The 23,441-nt window shown below is 39.8% G+C and overlaps 1 long non-coding RNA gene across 2 annotated transcripts in view; it reads right to left on the bottom strand.

The window, feature by feature from the left end:
- Positions 1-858: 858 nt before the first annotated feature.
- LOC148349399 (uncharacterized) overlaps positions 859-23,441 on the bottom strand; it is a 71,844-nt gene continuing 49,261 nt past the window's right edge. Inside the window, exons 2-4 of one of the 2 annotated variants that reach the window (XR_015847303.1) lie at positions 22,465-22,522; positions 2,654-2,797; positions 859-2,582 (exon numbers count right to left, since the gene is read on the bottom strand). This is a non-coding gene — a long non-coding RNA (uncharacterized LOC148349399). The remainder of the gene's footprint in view (positions 2,583-2,653; positions 2,798-22,464; positions 22,523-23,441) is intronic. The other variant, XR_015847302.1, reaches the window with a different exon arrangement.

Here is a 23,441-nt window from a genome sequence, read left to right as displayed (position 1 = left end):
TACCTTTATTTGTTGAAATAGACATTCCTTAAAAAGTCAAAAACCGTTGATGCAGTAAACAAACGTATGTGTTTTTGTTTCCATTTAAAATCTAAAACGAGGGTTAACTGCGAAAACCACGCCATAACTAGTCGAATAAGTAGATAATCAGTATTTTTTTCTTAAATTCAGCATGAAGTTGATTTAATGTAAGAAATGATTTAAAAAAGAATAGGTACAATAGAAAAATAACTCTTTTAATGGCCATATAAAATTGCAAATTGATTACAAATAAAAGCCCTATCTAAAACCAATTAGGTGTACTGCTTTAACCGTAGAGACATGAATCCATAAATAAACCTTGGTCCATTTTCAGGGACAGACAAATAAAGAATACAGTCAAATCAGGTAAACATTTTAATTCCTGGAAACCAAAAACAGTTACATTAGCAGCAGTAGAGCAGTAGCTAAATCAAATACTATGTGCATTTTGTGAGGAACATTCAGTGGTCATGAGCAAAGTCTGTCAATACTCAAACTAACAATCCTTAACAGTTTGAAATCAAACGGTTTTAACAATTGATGTTTTGGGTTTTTAACATTATTATTATTATTATTATTTCTGTGTGAGTACATTAATCCTTAGTTATTACATGGTTTTACTTTCCACGGTTTGGTTACTTCACTGATTTACATCGTGTATTGTGTTCTGCATTCCGATAGGTTAAACAGTCTCCCATCTAATTATTATTTGACACTACAGTGTTTGTAAAACATTGTTAAAAAAAATAAAAATAAAAAATATTTGTACGGGACCTTTATTTGTTTGATGAATCCTTGAGCCTATGGTTTAAATGTACATTAAAATATAGTATTTGATGGTAGTCTTACTGTAAAACTATAAATGAGTTAAACAAGTGCTTATTGTAATACAAGCAAGAATGGGATAACTGACTATAATTAGCTTTTGAGAAAAAGGTTAAAAAGTGTTAAAATTTAAACAAAAATAGTTGCTTTTAATCAGTCTTATTTTTTGAAATTGCCATTAAATAGGTATTTGTACAACATAACGCTAATTCGCAAATAGTAATCAAAAACAGTTGCTCGAGCGGTAGTCTTACTGCTTACAGATGCCGTAATGGCCTTGCCAACATGTAACGAATTCGTAGGAAACATTCACGAAAAATACTGGATTTCAGAATGATATTGTATGCAATAATGGCCCTACAGTACGTCAGTACGGCCATTATCACGTACTAGGTATGTTAGTAGTTAAGGCCATTATCGCATCTAAACAGGTTGGCAAAAATATGAAAAACTGAAAATGTCTTGCTACCTCCCATGCATTAAAAAATTGAAAAACAATTTAATACACTAATCCCTTACTGTATCTCTGTTTACTTAGCGCGGTTATGCTACCTTATGGATTTGCATCCTGCTTTGTGTTCTTCATTCTGATTGGCTAATCAGGGGAAGATGCTTTCTATTGCCAATCAAGTTGGACCTCTCCACTCTCTAAACTGGCTCTGGAGCCACATGTAGGTTGTTAGCACTCCCTAATGGCTTTCTGGCATATTTTCAAAAATGTTTGATAAAGGAAAAATATATGTCTTCTGTAGCACAGAACTGGAAAGTAAATGTAGTTTTCCCTAATATCCACATAATGACGGCAAAATATCATGTAAAATAAAGCCGTAGTGTCTAATATTTGACCGCTAGATGGCACTGTATCGTCTAATGCGAACGAAAACAGGAATAAGTAGCGCAAAATATTACACACTGTCCCTTAAAACCACGCAGTTGTGCGTAAAACAGCGAGATTATTTCTAAATTTATAATTTGACTGTACAGGGATTATTTGTAAAACAAAAAAATGAAAACTTCAGTAAAGTACAGTGATTTTATGTGTTAAACAAACACTTGACCCTCTATGTATGTAACATCCTACATGCCCACACTTCTTGTGTAAATATTGTGTAAATCATAACCTTTATCTTCTTTGTTTTCTTTTATCCTCACTGTTAAATGTGAAACTGGAGTGCCACGTCAAATTTCGTTGTCACAATAAGTTCGACCCATTTTGTAACAATGACAATAAAGGTATATTCTATTCTACTCTATTCTATTCTAAATTTGGTTGTTTTTGAGTAATAAATAAATAAAAAAAACAAGGTTTCAAGTTCACAGGTTTTGACCATGGTGTGATGTTTTTGCAACGGGGCCCCGCGAAAATTGGGGATTACTGCCGTGATATTCTCGTACGAGGTTAATTATGTTTTTTCAACTGGTCATCTAAGCTAGCGCTCGCTAAATGAGGGCCAGTTAATTAGAAGAGCGAAATCCAGGGTCTCTTTTCCTCCTTATGAGCCCCCGTTAGCACTCTTTTGTCTTTGTCCTTACCTGTTACCCAGCTCTCCATTGCACTATCGGCGTTACTGCAGTTAGGCCCCCATCCAAGCGCTTTTATGGCCTTAGCAACAGACACGGCATACTGATGGCGTGCTGTCTCGGGGGTCCGCAGGGTGGGTGGCGGCTCACCGGCGCACCATCTCTTCCACTTCACTTCAAAGTTGCGCACTTGCTCTTGCATCGTCCTCCTCGTTCTGGAAGAACACACAGCAAGAAAGGATGTTACCCGCAGCAAGTCCAGGGGGGGAGGGGAGAGGGAGCTCACATCTATCACTGTTTGAAGTGACTGCTGGTGGACGGAGAGGGCCTCAAAGACCCTTCGTGTCCACCTGAGCGGAGTCCGGATGATTCGGGCTTAATTATCTCGTGGTGACTTGTGGCAGTCTGACTTCGAGTCACTTATTTGTCGCTAAGTGCAGAGAAAATCAAGGGTATCATACCAACACTTGATACTATAGTGAAGCTGAAACCTAACCATTATTTTAATGGTTGACTAGTCACGGACTATTGAAACGATTAGTCCAAGGTTGTCAAACATGCCGGATTGGGCCCGCCAAGGGATTGAATCGGACCCGCAGGACAACACTGTGAGAAGCGCAAGAGAAAAAAAAGAAAAACGAGCTGCAGTTTTAAATATGTCCACTTGATGTCACTAAAGATAAGGCGTCAGTTGCAAATGAACTGCAGCTGGATTTCTTTTTCTATTGCTCTCTCTTGCTATCTTTCTCTTTTTCTGTCTCCATTGCTTGCTTTTGGTTTCTCACTCTCGTTCTCTCTATGTTTCTTTCTTTCTCTTCTCTCTTCCTCTTTCTCTCTATATAGATTTCTTTCTTCCTGTCTCTTTTTGTGTCTCTTTGCATTCTCTCTTTCTTATGTCTCTCTCTCTCATTCTTTCTCTTTTTCCTTTGTTCTCACTGTTTCCCTTTCTTTATCTCCCTCTCGCTCTTTCTTTCTCTCGTTTGTCTTTTTTCCTCTCTCTCTATTTTTCTTTCTCTCTTCTCTCTTTGTATTTTGTTCTTTCTTTCTCTTCCTTTTCTCTTTCTCTCTCTTTTCTGTCTTTCTGTGTTATCCTTTCTCTTTCTGTCATTCCATTATATCTCTCTTTTTCTGTCTCTTTTCTCTTATTTCTTCCCCTTTCTCTTTCTCTCTCTGTGTTTTTTTTGTCTCTTGGTTTCTCTATTTTTCTTTTTCTCCCTCTTTCTCGATTTATTTCTGTCATCATTTTCTCTCTCTTTCTCCCATTCCTTTCCTGTTGTTCTCACTTTATCTTTCTCACTTTCTTTCTTTCTCATTTTCTATCTTTCTTTCAAACTTGATGTCTCTTTCTTTTCCTCTCTCTCTTTGTCTCGCTTTCTCTTACTCTCTTTCTCTTTTCTCTCTCTCCCTCTCTTTTTTTCTCTCTCTCTTCCTTTCTTTCTTTAATCTGCTAGTCCAGCCCCCTGTGAGTTTTATTTTCGTACAGTGTGGCTCCCATGCATGATCATTTTTGTTACTGCATATGAAATTTGACTCTGAAACAAATACAAACATTGAAAGTTCACCTGCCACACTTGAGCACACATAAAGAATCTTATGCTCATGACCTAAGTCTTGTGCATGCCTCCATAAAACTCATGAAATCAAAGACAGGCAGAATAATAGTTAGAAGTAAACTGATAGTTTAACATGGTTACATAAGGATTAAATACTATTCTTCTTTTAGCAGCGTCAGTAAACTAGCAAAAGGTCAAGTTGGAGTCTTAGACACAAGACAGCCGACCGAAAAGACTGAGGACAATTATCCCAGCCCGTTCCAGTTCAGTAAATCCATCGAGCCTGGAGCCAGAAAGCGCGTTTCCCAGGCAACCCCGCTCAGGTACATCACGGATTGGGCTGCTGAAAGAAAGTGGAGATAATAGGGAGCGGCAGGGGCCCAATACGTCCCCAACGAAGGTGGGCTTCTAGACTGACACATCTTCAGAATGAGGGCCCTCAAATCTAAGTCATTCATCAACTGTCCTTTCACTTTTACAGGGCCTTTATGAACAGCGTTTACTGTAATCCAGTACTTTTTAATCATTTTCAGTCTTGCCCCTCCTAGGAAGAAGAAAACCTCTCTTATTCTAGGACAATAAAAGGTTCCTGATGTCAAATGTGCCCATTATTTGAATACAACTGCTTTAGACGGATACTGTATATTTGATCACCAGATGTTGCTGCATTGTGTCGTGCAACTGAAAACGGGTGCTAGAAAGCACAAGGAAGAATACAATCTACGGAGACTAAAAGTGACCAACTCGCAACATATTTTTTCATTTTTTTTAGCCCAGCCGTTCAATAAGTTTTTGGTTGTGTACTTGTAGGAGCAAGATTGTGGACAATCACTACAGACTTCTATGTAAGCCTCATATTATGTGAAACAAATATAGTAATCCATTGCTGTATTGCGGTTTATTCATCAAAAATTTGCAACTTTGCGTATCGTGCATTGTGTTCTGCATTCTGATTGGCTAAACAGAGGAAGAAGCTTTCTATCGCCAACAAACATGGACCTCTCCACCCACTAGAGTTGTTCTAGGGCCAGAGGTGGGTCTTTGGCACTCATTTGAGGCTCATATGTGCCTTTTAGAAAAATATATGGTTTCTGTAGAATCGGAAGGTGAATGCAGTTTTCCATAAAAGCAACATAATGGCAGAACGGTATTACGCAGAGTATGGTGAATTTGATCCTTAATCCATACAGTTGTCCAATACAACAGCAAGATTATATTTTAGATTAAACTTTTTAAAAAGTTAAAAGGTACAGTACTTTTACTTGTGAAAGAAATAATAATAATAATAATAATAATTTCCTTGTATTGTCATTCTGTGTAACAATGTACACAGAACGAAATGTCGATTGCACCTGACCCGTTGTAGCGAGCCGATGCAGCCGCAGCCAACAGAGGGCGCCGCCGACCACTTTTTAAGTCTTAGGAATGACTCGGCCGGGGCGCGAACCCGAACCTCCCAGTCTCAAAGCGGGCGCCTTACCATCTAGGCTACTGAGCTGGTAAAATAATCCAGCCTGTAAATTAGGTCTGTTTTTGAGTAATTATTGAATAAATAAAAGGTTTTTAACTCGTTGGTTTTGACTATCCGAGGGATTTCTGCACAAATTTTTTGACATACTACCGTAAATTCCAGACTATAAGTCGCTACTTTTTCCCCGGCGCTCGAGTACAAAAGGTAAGATTTAGACCGGTGGAATATATGCGCCGAGGAAGACTGCAACTTCTTGGCTTGACTAGCGGCTAGAAATCTTTCACTAAAACTGGCCGCATGCGAAAGGCAACTTTTTCGCAAGTCTGCCAGTGGATCCTGACAGCGTGGGGCAGCATCAAAAAATCCACCATCACCAACGGGTTCCGAAAAGCTGGCTACACTGCACCCATCTGTGAGAGCGCGAGTGAGGCTGCGGGAGCGTGGGACGACGTCTATATGACAACGTTTCTTTCCGACACTGAGGAAGACGACTTTGATGGCTTCAGTTCTAAGGAGGAAGATGAGGACGGTTTACTGTGATTTTTACAAGTACGGTATGTTTTTTTAACAGACCCAGTTACTGTGTTGCGAGCGTGTTGCTAGCGTGTTGCTACCATTAACTGCCCGGATGAAAGTTATATTATCATTAATAAAGCTTTAAAAAACTCTCTCGGTGTACCGTCTTTCTTTGTAAATATGTGTAACCATGTATAATATGTATTTGCAACTGTATATTTTTGTAATGTATTTATTTGTATTTATTTTGGACACTTATTCGATATGTTTTGGACGGGCGAATCAAAAAGAAGGGGCGTATCAAACGCGGGCTGACGGGAAGTGGGGACTGGTAAAGGTGAGTTTTTGTGGACGCGGCGGACAATAGTGGATATATATTTTTACCACCCTTACCTTTGGAAATATACACTTTTTTCCTTGGATTACTTTCAACGGGACCCGGACTCTGCAGGTCTGCATCAAACCTTTAATACTGGTATCATTTTCCGTTAATTTTGCCGGCTTTGATCTTTGGACTGTGTACTTTAATGAAGGATATTTAGTTACAATCGCGGGACTTAAATTCGGGTCTGGGTTAATTTTGTGTTTGTGTTCATTTTTTTAATGTGGGCGCATGCTGCTTATATACAGGTGCGGCTTGTGTAATTACAAAATTGGTTTTCCTTTTAAAATGTGGTGGCTGCAGCTTATAATCAGGTGCGCTCTACAGACCGGAATTTACTGTAGTATTTTTTAAAAATTCGCTAATATATGATAGCTGATGTATTTTTGCTCATTATTCAAATCAATAATATCTTTTCATGGAAAACCTTTTCCACAAATAGGCGCTAAATAATACACAATATTCCTTTAATTAAGGGGCGGAGCCTGGAACGAATCGTGCATTTTGCACAGGTGCATACAAGCGTATTACGAGTTTTTGTGAGTGTGCGTTCAGGTGACCGTCTGGCCTCCTGCCGCAGTGTCTGAAAACTCAGACAGGATCCTTCTTTTTTTTTTTTTTCCACGCCGCTTTTCTATCAGGCATACCTGACATTCCTCTCTCCTTCCTATCCATCCCAAAAACATTCGTCTTGTTCACTGACACTTTTGTCTTTACATCTGTCGAGTCTAAATCCTAACAAAGTGGCTAAAACGTTAATCTGTCCGTATGGCTTCTATCAATCCATTGTGTGACACGACCACCCGGGAACAATGCGACTCCATCTCAAGCTCGGGATTGCTTTTTCGGATCCAGCTTTTGATTCATCGGCACTAGGGCTGCAACTAACGATTAAATTCATAATCGATCGATTAAATTTTCAATTAATTGATTAATCTGATTTCTAATTTCCCCCTTATTTATTCAAAAATGTAAACAAACCCACCCTTAAAAGTATCTAGGGGTCGAAACTGACCCTAATAAATTAGATCAGGGGTCTCCAACATGGTGTCCGCGGGCACCAGGGTGCCCCTCTTAAGGACAGTTGAGGTGTTCGCGGACCTGTTCTGAAAATAGCTCACCAGTGATAGGTCATAGTGATTTTCTAGTCTATGTTTTGCGGGTTACATTTTGGAATATGATAAACATTGCCAATATGAAATACATATATGCTCTAGAATTTGCCTCTCAGGTAGAGTTAAACATTCTTATTATTTTTATTTTTAATTTATTGATTTTAAACTTATTTTCTGATTGTTTTTCTCTGTATCTCTGTCACTTCCCTTAAAAATTGTTAACTTTGTTTCATGATGAAACAGTCAAGCACTAAAAAGTTGAAACTTACATGTCAATTTTGTTTGTAAATGATGCAATTTTCAAAATGTAGTATAAAACAAGCTTTTTTATAAAAACTGTCTTGACGCCCTCTGCCGGACCAAAGCGGTACTACAACGAAATGGTGTGCACTGTAATTTGCATTGATTTCATAAATCACGTGATACAACCAATCGATTAATCTAATTAGTTACCAACGCTTTTAGTCATCGACTTGAATCAATTTTGTTGATTCGTTGCTGCAGCACTAATCCACACTTAGTCAAGGAAAGGAAGACACAATTCACATTCACAATTCTGACCGGCCAATTTACCTAACATGCATGTTTCATTGCAATAAGGGAGGAAACCCATGTAGGGGAGAACATGTAAACTCCACACTGGAAGGCTGCGGCAGCTGGACTTGAACCCTGAACCTCTGCACCGTGGGGCTGCGTGTTGACCATCTATCCGCCGTGCCACCCTATTCCCCATCGGACTCTTTTTTTAATAGACACATAACATGTAGTGTTCCTCTCCAGAATTATGCAAATATGTTGCAAAACTATGCCAGCCGCCGGGGGACTCAAGAAACCCACTTGGTTTGTTTGCTGTAGAGCTGTGATGTCATCGAAGGAACACAAAACTTTCAACATGGTCAATCCAATTAGCAGTGTGGGGCCAACATCCAAACAAACAGCATTTGCAGTGAACAGCAATTGTATACCGGTCATTTCTGCTTGCAGGTAGGCCATTGTGGCTTTTGCCGCGTTTGTCGTTGTTGGTATAATTTTGTCCAGCTAGCTCCTCATTAGCGTCGAGGCTGCCGAGGGCTTTCCTGTTTTGTTTGCTCCTAGTTGGTGTTCATGGGGGACCATCGTGTGTTAACAGTCTCCTTGATTTATTCCTGGTCGGCTTCTCGTTTGTCAACGTGGCCATTGCTGTTTTTCATGGTTGGTTGCTAGTTAGCCTGGCTGCTCACCTTGTGTTTTTTGATTAGGTCGCTTGGCGTTAGTGCCGATTTTTCCATGTTCCCTGGTTTGTTTATTCCTGTCCGGCTTCATGTTTGTCAACGTAGCAGCTGCCGCTTTTTGTTGTTGGTTTCCGGTTAGCCTGGATGTTCACCGCATGTAGCCTGGTGTTACTGCTAGTTTTGTCGTGTTCCCTGGTTTGTTTCCTCCTTGTGATTTTTGGCATTGCTATTTCCACTTTTCATTGTTGGTTCCCGGTTACCCTGGCTGCTCACTGTCGTTTTTTGGTAGTTTTTGGATTAGTCCCCAGTTAGCAGCTCTCTGTGAGTGTTTTTTTTTGCCAGTTAGCTCCTTTTTGACTGCTCGCCTCTTGTTGTACCATTACTGCATCCCTCTGCGACACAAAACTACCAAAACTCGTCTTAAAACGCTCGTAAGCCCTTCAAATAACTAACACGTAAAACACTATGACGATTTGCTTGAAAGGGTGCTGGCGTCCATCTGATCATGTCACAGATCAGGACGACAAAGACAAGATATGCTGTCTTCAAAATGCAATGTCTCTGAAAATAATTGGAATAAACTGATGAAATATAAATAAATTATATGCAAAATATATGTACTATTTCCTCACATTTTGTCAAGTCAGGTATATTTATTTGTATAGCACTTAATCCGAAAAAGTTTCAAAGGACTGGCCACAATTACAACATTCCCCACATGTTTAAGAAATTGGGATTGGGATCATCTGTCAAGAGTGTCTGATTTTTCAAAGTGATATTTATTGGATAAACAATGGCAGATTGTCTTTCTAAACTTTTTTGGCGTCGCCGCTGACGAGTTCATCATAAGGGACGGGCTTCTGCCAGATTCAAGTGTGTGTCAGACAGGCCCTAATAAAAGTGTCTGGCTGTTTTGTGGGCACCAGCTCAGCTTTGGCTGCTCAGTACTTGTGGCGCTGTGCTTGCCTGTTTGGTATTCATGGGGCATTGCGTCCCTTCAGCTGTCGCTGAGGCCCTGCAGCGCACACACTGTCTGATGGTTTGGCTCACTACGAAACTAAACAGGAGGTGGGGGCCACAGGCGGAATTAGACGGCGCGGGATTGGAGACAAAGAGATGTCTGAGAAGATGGTATTGAAAGTGTCTGGAGCTCATACCAGTACACGTATACGTTTCCCCTGAATTATATACATTTTGATCATTTCAAATTGTGTATGGCAATAATTCTGAATTGGTGGGTCGAGACCCAAAAGCGGGCCTGGGACCCGTTTTCAGTGGGTAACGGGAATTTGCAAATGCAAAGAAGAAAGGACTGAAGGTCAATCACAGAGTAGATGACAATAATGCGGCAAGCACAGCTGATGAGTGGTTAGCACGTTCGTAACACAATTTTGAGGTCATGGGTTAAAATCCAGCTACCAACCTTCCTGTGCTCTCAGGGCACTCTGTTTTTTCTCCCCCATTCCAAAAACATCCATGGCCGTTTAAATTGTTCCTAGGTGTGTCCACAACCCACTGCCCAAAGATAGGTGGGAAGGACTCCACCACCCGCGCAACCTTAGTGAAGATAGGCAGTGCAGAAAATGGATGGACGGATGGCGATTATGCCCTGCTCAATATCTTCTTTCATTTTGGTCAATCAGGGTCTTGTTCAAGATCTCATTTGATTGTGAATTTGTTTGTTTTATTTCCCTTTTCTGCCCATAATAATGGGACCCAATAAATTTAGTGATGTGTGATATATAACAACAATCAAGTCAAAGAAGGAAATTATGGTGAAATATGAAAATATTTTACACGTGTCTGTCATTGAAAACTTCTTGAAGGTATTTCTATCCATGCAATGAATAAATAAGCATTGTTTAGGTACACATTTTATCAATATATTGTGTTCGAACTTCTTTTAGTCTGTAGCTATTGTACGAACTTCTTTCAGTATGTAGTCATTTTTTTGGTTTTGCTGGTCATTTGTTTTTTTGGGAAAAAAGGCGGATATATTCTACTACCGCAGCACGGTAGTGGTTAGCACGTGTGCGGAACAGTTCTGAGGTCATGAGATCGAACCTCCTGTGTGGAGTTTGCATGTTTTCCCCGTGCTTGCGTGGGTTTCCTTCGGGTACTCCAGTTTTCTCCCACATTCCAAAGACAAGCATGTCAGGTTAATTGGCCGGTCCAAATAGTCCCTAGGTGTGAATGGGCAAGTGAGTTGTCTGTCTCTGTGTGCCCTGCGAAAGGCTGGCAACCAGTTCACGGTGTCCCCTGCCCACTGCCCGAAGATAGCTGGGATGGGCTCCAGCACCCCCGCGACCCTACTCAGGATAAGCGGTGCAGATACTGGAGGGATGGATATTCTACTACATTTGCTTTAAACTGCACAATCCTTTCATTTGATAAGTTTGAAAAGTTAGTTTTTTTCTTGATTCGGTTCACACATTTTCATTGAGTCATCAAGTCAGACCAGTTTAGAACAACTGGTTTACAAAATATAACAATGTTGTTACGGGGGGGAAAAACTTGCTCTTGGATCGTCTCGATCACTTGTATTAGACGCCAATTGTCAACCTAGAATGCTAGTAGACTAGCAAATAGTATCCTCGATCAAGCACTTATTTTTCAAGCGTTAGAGTAAAACTATATGTACTGCTTCGTGGTCATACCTAATTTTCCCCGTTTCTTCTTAAGCATCACAAAATGAACTGCAAGTGGGGAAAGAACCTAAAAAGTTGCAAAAATAATTGTTTGGGGTTTTTTTGTAAGTAAAATAAACTAGTTTACACAAATCCTCTTTGTTTTTATTCTACATAGTCTGTCTTGCTGTGAGTAGGCATTGCGTTTGTAAGGTTTATTTTGTCCGATAAGGGGAATTGCAATTACTAATATGGGGAGCAATTGGCTGAGGTTGATGGGTTGGATTTCAAAATGGAAAAGTAATTCTTAAAAGCATACTGCCCGAGGAGTTGTCAAATCAGGTCAAGCAATAACTGAGAAATTGCCTCGCACCTTTGAACGGCAGTGATATTTTCTCCATTTCGCCCATTTTATGGTAACGACATACCTTCACTCATTTCTCTAACATACCAATTTGTTTGTTTGCAGAAAGGATAAACATACAGAGATAAATCAAAACTATCCCAAAGTTTATCGGCTGCTCTCTGCCCGGTCTAAAGAACATTGCCGGCTTGTAAGAGCAATCCATATGAGAAAAGACACTTCCCACCCCTGCCACCACCTCTTTAACCCATTTCCCTTTGGTAGGTGCTACAGTTTCCTAGAAACAAGGACAAACAGGCTCAGACGCAGCTTCTTCCCAAAGGCCATCACCACCCTAAACAATCACACAAAACTGTGAACATGCGACTTGCTGCTGTTAATAAAACTGTGAAACTATATACTATTTCACAAAACTGAAAATATATACCTTGTGAATAAATTGTTGTTGTTTTTTTGCTGCTAAATGTATTGCACTTCTTTTCATTGCACTGTTGCTACAACGCACTATTCTGGGGGTCGACAACACGTGGCTCAGGAGCTGCATGCGGGCCCTTGTTCTTTTCCAAAAATATTTACAAATTGAAAATGATTGTGAAGGGAATATATGTTTCATTTAATATGGTTTCTGTAGGAGGACGAACATGACAAAAACTTTCGATGCTGTAAAAATATGTAGAATATATATTACATTTTCAACTACTGCTGCTTATTTGCCTCTCTCCCGTGTTTCCTGTGTTGGAACTGAGGTGAGTGCAAGCTCCGGCCCTTTTAAAGTAGCTTCATCACAATATAACGCAACCTCTCGCTACAGCCCTGAGTTAAACACAGAAGTCACATTAAACGGGTAGGAATACAATCCTGATATCGGCACGTTTTTGTAACAAAGTAGCTGTGATTTCTGATTTTGGTCACTATATATTTGGAATGACACTGGGGGATATATTTTGTGTTTTGATGCTCAGGCCCAAAGAAGGGTGCGTTGATTTGGTATCAAAAGAAAGAGAAAAGGTTGCTGCTGTGTTTTACCCATGCATTGTCTTGTTTGCCATTTTGACAGAAACAAATTTACATAGTAGTAATTAGATTTATTAATCTTTCCAAAAGGCTGCTGTTTTATTTTTATGAATGTATGCTGCATTTTAATGCACTCAATTTGTTGCCTAGATAAGCAGCACATTATGCACAATCCATTTTTTTTTCGAATACTCGAAATAATAATGACATCTAAAATTGGATTTCTTTATTGCATTTCTATAATTTTATCAAAAAAATGGAAAATACAGTGATTTATTAATATTGTAATGAAGATAAACTTGAGGTGGTATCTTACAATAGAGTAGTCACGTAGTGAATCATTCTCCATAAGATGCGCTGGATCCAACTGGGCTATTTTGACAGAAAGCTTATATAGCTGATATAGATACATACAGCATATGTTGCATTAATTATAAAGGTAATAAAAAGCTTATATTTTTTGTGGCTCTGGACAAAATTTCTTTTTAAATATTTTTTGTTCAACATGCCTCTTTCAACATTTTGGGTTGCCAAACCCTGCACTATTCTTTCTATTGCACTATTAGTATAACTTTTACCCTGATGGTATAATTTTTTTCTCTTTGATTCTTTATTACATGGAGTACCATGTCCAATCTCGTTAAATGCAATATCTTTAAACGTTGATATCAATGACAAAGACAATAGAATTTAATTTAATTTACCTTTAAATATCCTAGTAAGACGTTACAAAGGAATGCATTCCTGGAACGCAATTATTTCTCCTGGAAACGTGTACTGTAATGTGTTAATAATGAAATGTTGTAACTAACAATATGGAGCATTACTCCTCTACTTTTTAAAAGCAGATCGTGGATTATAAGGTCTTCTAATTTATGACGGTTATCCCTTACAAATCATACGACCCTCGATTTCCCAAATAATCTTGTGAGGGTAGGCTGCTTACATGTACCTAAAAATATAGCTGAGCACAGATACAAAATAATACATAATAATGGTAATAATAATAATACCAAAATACAAAACACTACTACAGAAATATTTTGTCAGAAACACTACAAAAATACGACCACAGAAATATTACAAAATACTACTATGGAGATACTAAAACATACTACTGCAAATGTACTACAGGAATACTCCAAAAATCAGAAATAATTTTTCACATAGGGCAAGATCGCCTTCGATTTTTTTATGCCCTAATTAATGCAATCAGCATTTAAAAAACTGCATTCTGTATTTCATTGGATTTTCTTTGCGGGATACTAAAATTGGTTGGGTGATCTGAAACTGTTGTGAGTGATAAATATATCCCCCCAAAAAAACTTCACAGAATTCAGGAAGGGGCCAAAAACTTTTCAAGGTTCTGTAATAAAGTTAAGATTGCAGCAGATGTCTGGGGCAGTGCTGGAATGAAGGTGGGAGAAATACACGAGAGCAGGCGCCTCGTTCCGTCATTGGCTGTGTCTCAGGATTTCAATGGTTTTATCAGCAGGTGAGGTATTGTTCTTGCATTCGTAATTGTCATGAAAATTTACCCAGACGACAACGCACCAATTATAAGCCACAAGTCAGCCGGGGATAGACGCCACCGCTCACAATATGGCTAGAAGAGAAACATACTGAGAACCAACATATGCATGTACATTTTCCTTTACATGTTGGTTTTTCAAGTAATAATTCCAGGGTTCCTAAAGGTGATTGAAAATGCTTGGATTTCAATGTTGTGTTTTTAAGGATTAAATAATCGCTCTTATTTTGGGTGAAGAGTTTTTAAATGCTTGACAAGTCTGCTTAGAAATGACGCAGACACTGCTCTCGGGTGGCTTCGCTTTGCCGTTGTTTTCTTCCCTCGTGATTAATGCCAGCTGGCATTATTTTGAATGGCATTGAGCTATGAAGCGTACGCCCCCTATGGGTCATGTTTTTCAGTGGTAAGTGATATTAAGAACTTCCAGCAACTGAAAATGGAAGCTACATATTACCATCATTTTGCACAGATGGGCAAATATATTTGCACTCTACTCAAGATCTAAAAATTAAATGTCTGTGCAAATGTGCGTGCAAAATTAAAAATCTTATATGTAAATTGCATATATATATATATGGCTCTGCAAAATACACAATTGACACCTGATTTATTTCTTTTAATGGTACTGGGGAATTTGGAAATTTCACCTTAAAAGTCCCTAAATCGAATTTGGCCAAGAAAAAGGGTGTATAAACCACAAACACAACACGAGATCTGCCAGTCATGCACATACGGTTAATGTTCTATCATAGATCCTGTTATGATTTGTTATGTCCTCTAGAAAACCACACTCCTTTGTCTATCGAAAGTCGATTGTGCCCTCCGCCAGCGTCCCAAGAGCCTAACCCGTGATTTTGTATCAGGAAAGCTCACAAGTTAGGGTCTCAGGGAGCAGGTGAAGTACGACAGATCTCACTGAGGGGCTGGAGCCTGCTGCAAGACGCCACTTTATTTTTAACGCCTTCCTCGCAATGCGACTTAAAAGTAGCTTGTTAAAATATTTGCCTTTCTCTAATAACTTGTCCAATCGGCTCAGGGTGACGGAAAAACGATCGCTTACGCATGCAAAAATGAAAAAACATGGCAGCATCAACAACAAAGACAAGTGTGGCCGGCGTGTTGCAGGCGACAATTTTTTTCCTTACAGCGGCGAAACCCGAAAAGAAGCTCGGATAAACACACTGCAAATCCCTACAGCCAAGCAGCCTTTTTTGTTCTCAAGCATCAGCTGATAGTCAGTCAACATTACTAATCGCTCGGACGCCCGGACCTGGACCACATGTCTGCTCAACTTGATTAATTGCTCAGTCTCTGGAACCGTGCAATTAAAACAAAACACACACGCACACACACGAAATTATTGCCGGGACAGATCTAAAGCTCAAACTACAGTACGGTTAAGACGGAAAAGATCAAAGAACATGGCACCTAGCAAAAATCTAAACAGCAGCTTGAGAAACGCAGACCCATCAATGAATGGAAGCATGGAAAATAACCATAAATATTCACATAACTAACAGTGACATAATATCATGCATCCAAACATATCACACCCCCTCCCACTCCTCTTCCTACCCCAAATCTCGCCCGCCGACTCCTCCCCCTCAGTAAAAAAAATTTAAATAGATGTCTGCCTGTCTCCTTCTCTCTAGGGAAGGCCAAGCAAAGTGCAAGCTTCCGGAAATGAATGCCCTGCAACATGTTGCCTGGTAGGCTCGCTCCTCTGCCCGCCACCGACTTCAGCTCCTCTGAAGAGAGTAGAAAGAGTGAGATGAGGTTATAGAAGCTGAGGTGTCTGTAGGAAGCGGCTGCCGGATGCAGGTCAGTAAGGTGGGAACTCCCCACCCCTCCCCTTTCTGCAGCATCACTCCATAGCAGTTGTGTTATCGGCTGTATCCCAGTTAACCGAAACCACCGGCGGCGCTCCCCCTCCCCGCTCCAGAAGTTGTGACGCTCGGACCCAATTTCCCCCTCCTCCTAAACAAAGCCCAAAGTATGTTCTTCCTGTGGTTGATCCCTGCCAACCAGCCATCCCCCCACCCCTTGCATTTGACCTCCAATCCCTAACTTTCAAGCACCCGCTACCCTCTACCTCTCTACCCCTCCTCATCATGTGACACCAGGTCTGTACCTGTCTGCTCATCTCTGCTGTCTGTTACTCCCTGTCTGCAGCTGCTTGCCCAAAGTGAGCTACTGCAGCAGTAGTCTGCAGCGACAGCCCTTGCTCTTTTCTTCCCTCTCTCCTTTTCTCTCTCTCTTACACACAAACACAAGCGCACCCTCCATCCAGCCTTTGCTGGTGAACACGTTCCACCCTATGCTGATCAATTTCTTAGCAAAGACCTACTGCAGCAAAACAGTCTGCCCGGAGAAGGGGGTGTTGTGGATTCCACCCCTCAAAATTAGGCAGATTTTGACAACAATTGCATAAAAGTCACCTGAGAACATTTACATAAATGCAAACAAACAGAATTTGCTAAAACATAAAACATTTTTTTGCAAAATGAGCTCAAACGCTTGAAATATATTCACAACGAAAATGTTCACCTTCAAATATTGAAACGACATCTGCACTGAGCTGCTTGTCTGAGTCGCGGACTTTAATTGCTTCCAATACCCTTGATAGATTTAGGCTATGACCCTCCGTGACAAAGAGGGGGAGGGGAGTGTGATCTGCAAATGTTATCATTGATCGATGCCCTTTAATAAGAACGGAAAACAGTGCTCGAAAGGGGCTGTGTCCTCGTCAAGTCGAAAAATGGCGGCCAGAAGCGGCTCACTTTTTGTGACGGTCTAAAGGAAGCCCAGGAAAAAAGGGCAGGCCAAGTGCGTTCGAGAAAATCCTGCAGCCAAAGTCAAAACCGTGGCCAGGTTGAAGTCTACAAAGGGGGGATGGTTTGCTTTTACAGATTGCTTCGGTGGAGAGACGGAGGGGGTTGCGAGTCGCTTGCTGCTAAAGCTGGCGGGGCCAGCATGCAAGCGTATAGGTGATCAATCAGCTCTATTACAGCAGTGACACTGCAGAGTCTGGAGCTCGGCTGCGTCCCGCCCAGCCACACACATAGACGCACACACAAAAACATTAACCGCATGCTTTTGTCGTCTGGACTGGAATAGAAACCACGCGAGGGGTGAAAGAGCCGATATAGTCGGGCGGTGACAGATAAGCAATCCAGTTGCTGTTTTGCTCGAGAGACATTTTTAGATCCGTTTGAACTGTGCCGAGATTGGTCTTTTCAAAGCATCCCAAAATAGGACACGCTGTTTTGTAATACTTGCACCAAAAATGAACCCAGATTACACTTGCAGACTCACGCTGTTATTTTCGCTGAACAAAGTTCCGTGTGAAAGATGCTGAATGTCCATTCAGTTTAAAGACAAATCCGTCAGATATATGACGAATGCCTTATGTTGGCAGAAAATGGAAATACAGAGGTTATTGTAGGGAAGTGAGCATAGAATAATGGTAGAAGGTGCAAAGTGGAGGGGGGAGGAGACAGGAGAACATGATGCACAACGCTTTTTCGGCTAGCCGGTCCACCAGCAGGACATTAATGACGATCATGTCTTGTCACACAAGCTGTCGGGCAGTCAGCAGATCATGCCCTTGTCCCTGCCCTTCTCCAATCAATGCCATTGATTTGTCCCATGGGTCAAGGGGCAAGGGCGTATCAATAGGAGAAGAGTGGCTGATGCAGCATTCGAAGAGGGGCTGACTCCAGACAGATCGATGGCACCCCGTCTGCTATCGGTGTGTTATGTTTATTCATTTGCCGTTTACGCCACTGGGTCGAGACAATGTGTTCCTCTGGGAAGAAGAGCTACAACAGTTATTTAAACGACGCATTTCATGTATTATTGCCTGGCAATTTAGGCACCCCAGTATTCTTGCATACGGCTCTTTTGTTATCAAGATTTGTTCTAGTTTGTGATGTCTATGAATTCAAAGCAATCATCTGTGCATTACACTCAATGGACAATCCTCTCAAAGACAAACAAATGCAAATGATGCAATTTGAATCCAGCCCAAATTCTTCGGTGATGGTTCCACACGAGTAAATGTGTGGCTATGTGTTGGACTCAGAATTGTCATTCTTGTCATGAATAACAACATAGTGAACGCCATATGAGACTTGCTACTCCAGCTACTAAGAAACAGGCAAAACTTTTAAGTGCAAGTTTGCTTTGCAATAATGGTGCAATAAAAACTAGTGCATCTTAAATAGCGCACTGAAATGTATTCAATATATAAAATCCATGATAAGAGAGTATTTTGACCTGTTTCAGTATGTTTCAGTTCTTGTCATTATTTTTTCTATTTTACACAATCGAGAATTCCACGTATGTTGTTCACCCTTAGAAATATATTCACATCCTTTTTTTATTGTAGGTATGTGGTAAAATATTGATATCCAGGTGACAATAATAATAAATAAAAGTAGCTGTATCAAAACATTAGCCAGCTCTCAGTTTGTGTTGTAGTACTTGTAATCTAATTGAACTCTGATAAAAGGTAAACAAATTGAATGCCCGGAATTGTTTTTGTCGGCTAGTAGTTGCATTGGTTGGATACTTGGTAAAGTGAGAAAATGACCCAAGATAACTTTTATCGCAGTATTACATTACAAAGGACATGGCGGGATCGGGAATGAGATTTATCAAGGAATAAGCAGCAGTTTAATAGGATGTGCTGTGATAGGCTATCGCCACACTGTAAGTTCTAACTCCATTTCAAGTCTATATCAAAGCTTAGCTTATGGCTAAGCAGAAATCACGTCAAACCCAGATATTGAAAAAAATAGTGCTGTGCAAGCAAACTAACTGCCACACTTCAACAGCCTCTTGGGTTCAGGTCCTTCAGATGGAACACAAGCAATTACAAATCCATTATTAGTGGTTTTATAGCATCGTTATTCACACTGTTAAACAGCTTCTGATGGACTCAGTTGTGTCTTTTATCTATTGAAAACTCATGCTTCTCAATAAAAATCTAAGGTATACTGATGTAGTTTCATTTTAAACGCCAAAAATGTCGTTATTTAAACATTATTAGTTTGGTATTTTGTTCCCTCCCATATCATGGTTGGAGCTCAAAAGTACAGGTAACATACGACTAAATCTAAACTTAAAACTCACCTCTACTCTATTGCATACGAATAACCTACTCCTCTTGTCGGTTGACTTGACTTGACTAACAACTGAGGTCTGTTTTTACTAGCCGGTTGCACATCTATTACAATTTCTATGCCAGCTGCTGTTGAGACGTTATCTAGTGACTCGACTGAGTTTACAACTAGATTGCTGTGCCAGCTGGCTACCAAAATTGTCAACGTATGCAGGGCTTCTATGGCTTTAAAAATGAGAATTACCTGGGAAAAAATTAGCACCAGAGCAAAAAATTGAGATAAGTCGAGTACATTTCCACAAATATTATTAAAATACCTCATAAGTAAACAAGTGTTGTCTACTCACTCACTGATTTAATTCAAGGAATTTGACTAAATTTACAGATTGAAAATTACATTACATTTTTGTTAGCGTCTTCTCTTTTAAATCTCTGACGAGGTAAGCAATGCAGTTAGCTTGTTTAGTAAATGGTTCCATTTGAATTTTGACTTCGGTCTTGCCTCATGTACTTTATTTACCTTCATAAAAACTTTGGAAGAAATCGAAAGAACCACAGTGGAACCTAAAAAACAGCATCTGTTATGGAGGCAGTGAATATTAAGACCCCAACAATGATGCTTTCTACATTTTGTTTTGTATTGGTGTGGAACTCAGAGATCTGGTCAAGCGCCTGAACAAAACATCGACCCAATATGGGATAGAAATAAGCACAGAAAAAAAAGTAATGACCAACAACCCCCATGGTATCACCACAAACATAACCATCAACCACCAAAGAGCTTGAAGCTTTCACCAAGTGTATATATCTATGAGCTGTCACATCAGGAGAGGCTCAAAACCAGAAATCATGGCCAAAGCACAGCCGCACTTTCCAGACTTTAACCGATCTGGAGAGACAAGAACATTGCAGTGAAATTATAACTCAGTCATGTAAGCTAGTTACTGCCATCTTCCTCTACGCTTGCGAGACATTGACTTTCACAGCAAAGATAAAAAGGAAAATCCAGGCCATAGAGATGCAATTTTACAGGAGAATTCGAGGCATCAGCTACATAGCCCATGTGACAAACCAAACTTTGCGCAACACTAACAGAAGAACGTTTAACAAAAACTGTAGTGGTATGGCCTCGTCACAGGATCACAAGACCATTCTCCAGGGAAGAGTTGAAGGGTTCAGAGAAATAACTGGGCCGACATCATCAAAAAATTGACTGGTGCCAACTTTGTCATGATCCAAACTCGGAGTCACGCCCTAAGTGATGCCCCGAAGACCTAGGCAATTAAAGGATCCGTGAACATTCTCAAAGGTTTAAGATGAATTGTTTTAATGAAACACACTGGAATTTCTAAACTCAAAATATTTTTGGGTAGAAAGACTGGAAAGGAATGGCTAAAAAACATTTTTTACAAGATTACACTATTAAAATGCGTTTATTTGAATCATTAATAAATGGATGTTTTACATAAGGAAAGAACCTTGAGAAAGACAGCCTTCTCAAAAGGGGCTATTATATCCTTGGATATTAAGGAAAACGCCCATCTTGAACCATCTTGACCTAATCTTATCATTTATTTGTTTGACCGTCCCAGAAATCCTGGCCCAGCTGGAACCGATGACTCTAGATTTGCTGCAAAGGCATTTGGACCAGAGAATGCTGACACGGCATGATTGTAAGCTGCGATTACTGCTCCTCACATCTGGAGGGGAAAATGTGCTTAAGAGGTAAGAAATACTTCCAATGAAGCCAGTTCCAATGTATTAAAGTCCTATTTTAACTGGTATTAAAATAAGATAACTCAGTCACAAGCATCTATATTTCATTATTTTCGCTCATATGTAAAGTCACAGGTGAATGCAGTAATGGTACAACCAAGGCCAAGCAGCTAAAAGGGGGTTAACCGCCCCAAAAAAACACACCAAAAGTCGAGGGCCTAATTGTTAAAGATCGTGAAAAAGCGGAAAAATGCCAGGCTGCCTGACCAAAAAACACACTGTAAGCTGCCGCTCTAACCAAGAACTAATAACGAGAAGCAGCACGCCTATGGCAACAATCGCTAAGCCTGCCGGGAATAAACAAAGCAGAGAAAACAACAAAACCGGCGCTAATATATGGCTAGGTGACCAAAAAACACACAGTGAGGTGCCAGGCTCAATTAAAAAAAACACCTACAAAAAACAGCAATAAGTACGTTGATAAACGCGAAACCGGTCGGGAATAAACCAAGGGACATAGGAAAATTGACTCTAACCCCAGGCTAGCCGACCATCAGCTCGATATGCTATTTTCCTTAAAAAACTCTTTGAAATTTGTTGTCATGCCACTTAGGATAAACAACGCATGCACCACTATAAACTGCAGTAATCGTAAATGCTTATGATTTACATGCATACATGAAATAGCAGTAAGGCAGAAGAGAAATAGAGACATTCATTTTCCAGCCATGTAATCATCTAGCTGACAGGGCACCAACTTTTATAATTTAACAAAATCACACTGACAAATAAAAAACCCACATTAACATCACTTGTATAGCCCTTAATCACAAAGAGTTTCATAGATGCAAGCAATGGCCTAATACTGTTTAGAAGTCAAGATGCAAGTGTAAAAAGTCTGACTAGCCAAAATGCATTGATTTTAAAACACAGGCCATCGACCATGGCTAAAGATTAGTTGTAAAATGAGAACCGTGAGGTTTGTTAAGTCCTGTGATATGCAACACATTGTACATTCTGAAGTCATACGTGAACTCCAAGGAAAGCTAGAAGGTTGTACAGTTATCTCCCAGGATATCATTCTAAACCATACAACCTACTACCTCAACCCGGATGCACACATTTTCTTCAGAGATTTGAAAAGTTTACGGCAAATCTATGCAGGACGTCTAAAGTATTTCATGTTTAATAGGATACAGAAGTAAGCGATTGATCAAGCTAGCATGAGATCAAACAGGGGAAGTTACAGGGAAATGATTTAAATCGATGCTAACACCAAAATGACAAAGACCCATAGAGGCGAGCTTGTGCTGTCAGATTTTGCCACAAGATCGGATCTACGGGTTTGCGCCACATGGTTTGGTTCTATCAAAACAATTTCAGAAAATACAATCATTAGGAAAACAATTGAATCACAAGTAACTTTAAAGTTAAACAGATGAGAAAACGCTCACCCGGTTGCATCAACGTACCCTTCATGAATGTGCTGCTCGTTTGCGTCCGGTGATCGTCATTCTCTACATCCAGTCCCTAAAAGTGAAAACATAAAAAACTTTACTTTCACACAGTGAGATCACACAATAATGTACAGTTCTTATTCAAGTTATTTGGCGATATACATATAGAAACAACATAGAACACATTTTCCTCAACAGAAGAAATTGTGCCTCATGCTGGTTTCAAAGAAATCACAACTTCTAAGTTGAAAACTGTTCAAACTTAAATATATAGTTAAACTTATATCTGTATTAGTATACAAAGCAAGTAATCAACAAATATTCACCATTTTTTTCTCTACAGTGCAGACACTCATCATCTAAGGTAAAGTTGGGCAACCTAGTCCTCAAGAGCGCCAACCAATACCAGAAGCTAAAAATGAGACACAATGCGGTTTGGACTTTTTTTTTCGACCAAAGAAAAGGACAATGCCAGATGTCATTTGTGTTGTACGCTACTGTTGCAAATTTACAGAAACACATGAAGTTCACCCTACAGAAGGCATTGAGCTACAACCAAAAATGTGAAAATGTTACTGTTCCTGAACAAAAACCTGTGAATGAGGCAGCAAAGCCAAAAGGGCTCCTTCGTTACATTGCTGTTTTTTTGGTCTGACTCTCTTGACTTTTGCTTTAATACAGTTCTTGTAGTAGATTTATTTTTTTTGTCCTGTTAAAGGTTTTAACATAGTATTGTTTACACTATTTGGACTTTCTGACTATTTTTGAAAATACCGTGCAATGGAAGGTATATTTGTCATGTGGACATTGTCATATCTGTATTTTTGTTGTATTACCATTTTTCTTTTAGTTTGATTCTCTTTTGTTCTAAAACAGCTGTAATATAAGTCTTTCTATTGATTTTTTAATACCGTTCAAGTATCAATTTCATTTTTTTAAATTAAAAAATCAAACATTTTCAATACCTAAAATTCTTCTGCCGTGTTTATCAT

Source organism: Urocampus carinirostris, chromosome 17, assembly GCF_059441175.1.
Source record: "Urocampus carinirostris isolate Australia breed hairy pipefish chromosome 17, RoL_Ucar_1.0, whole genome shotgun sequence".
Lineage (NCBI taxonomy): Eukaryota > Metazoa > Chordata > Actinopteri > Syngnathiformes > Syngnathidae > Urocampus > Urocampus carinirostris.
Note: the sequence above shows the minus strand (reverse complement) of the source record. Positions and strands in the feature narration are given on the sequence as shown.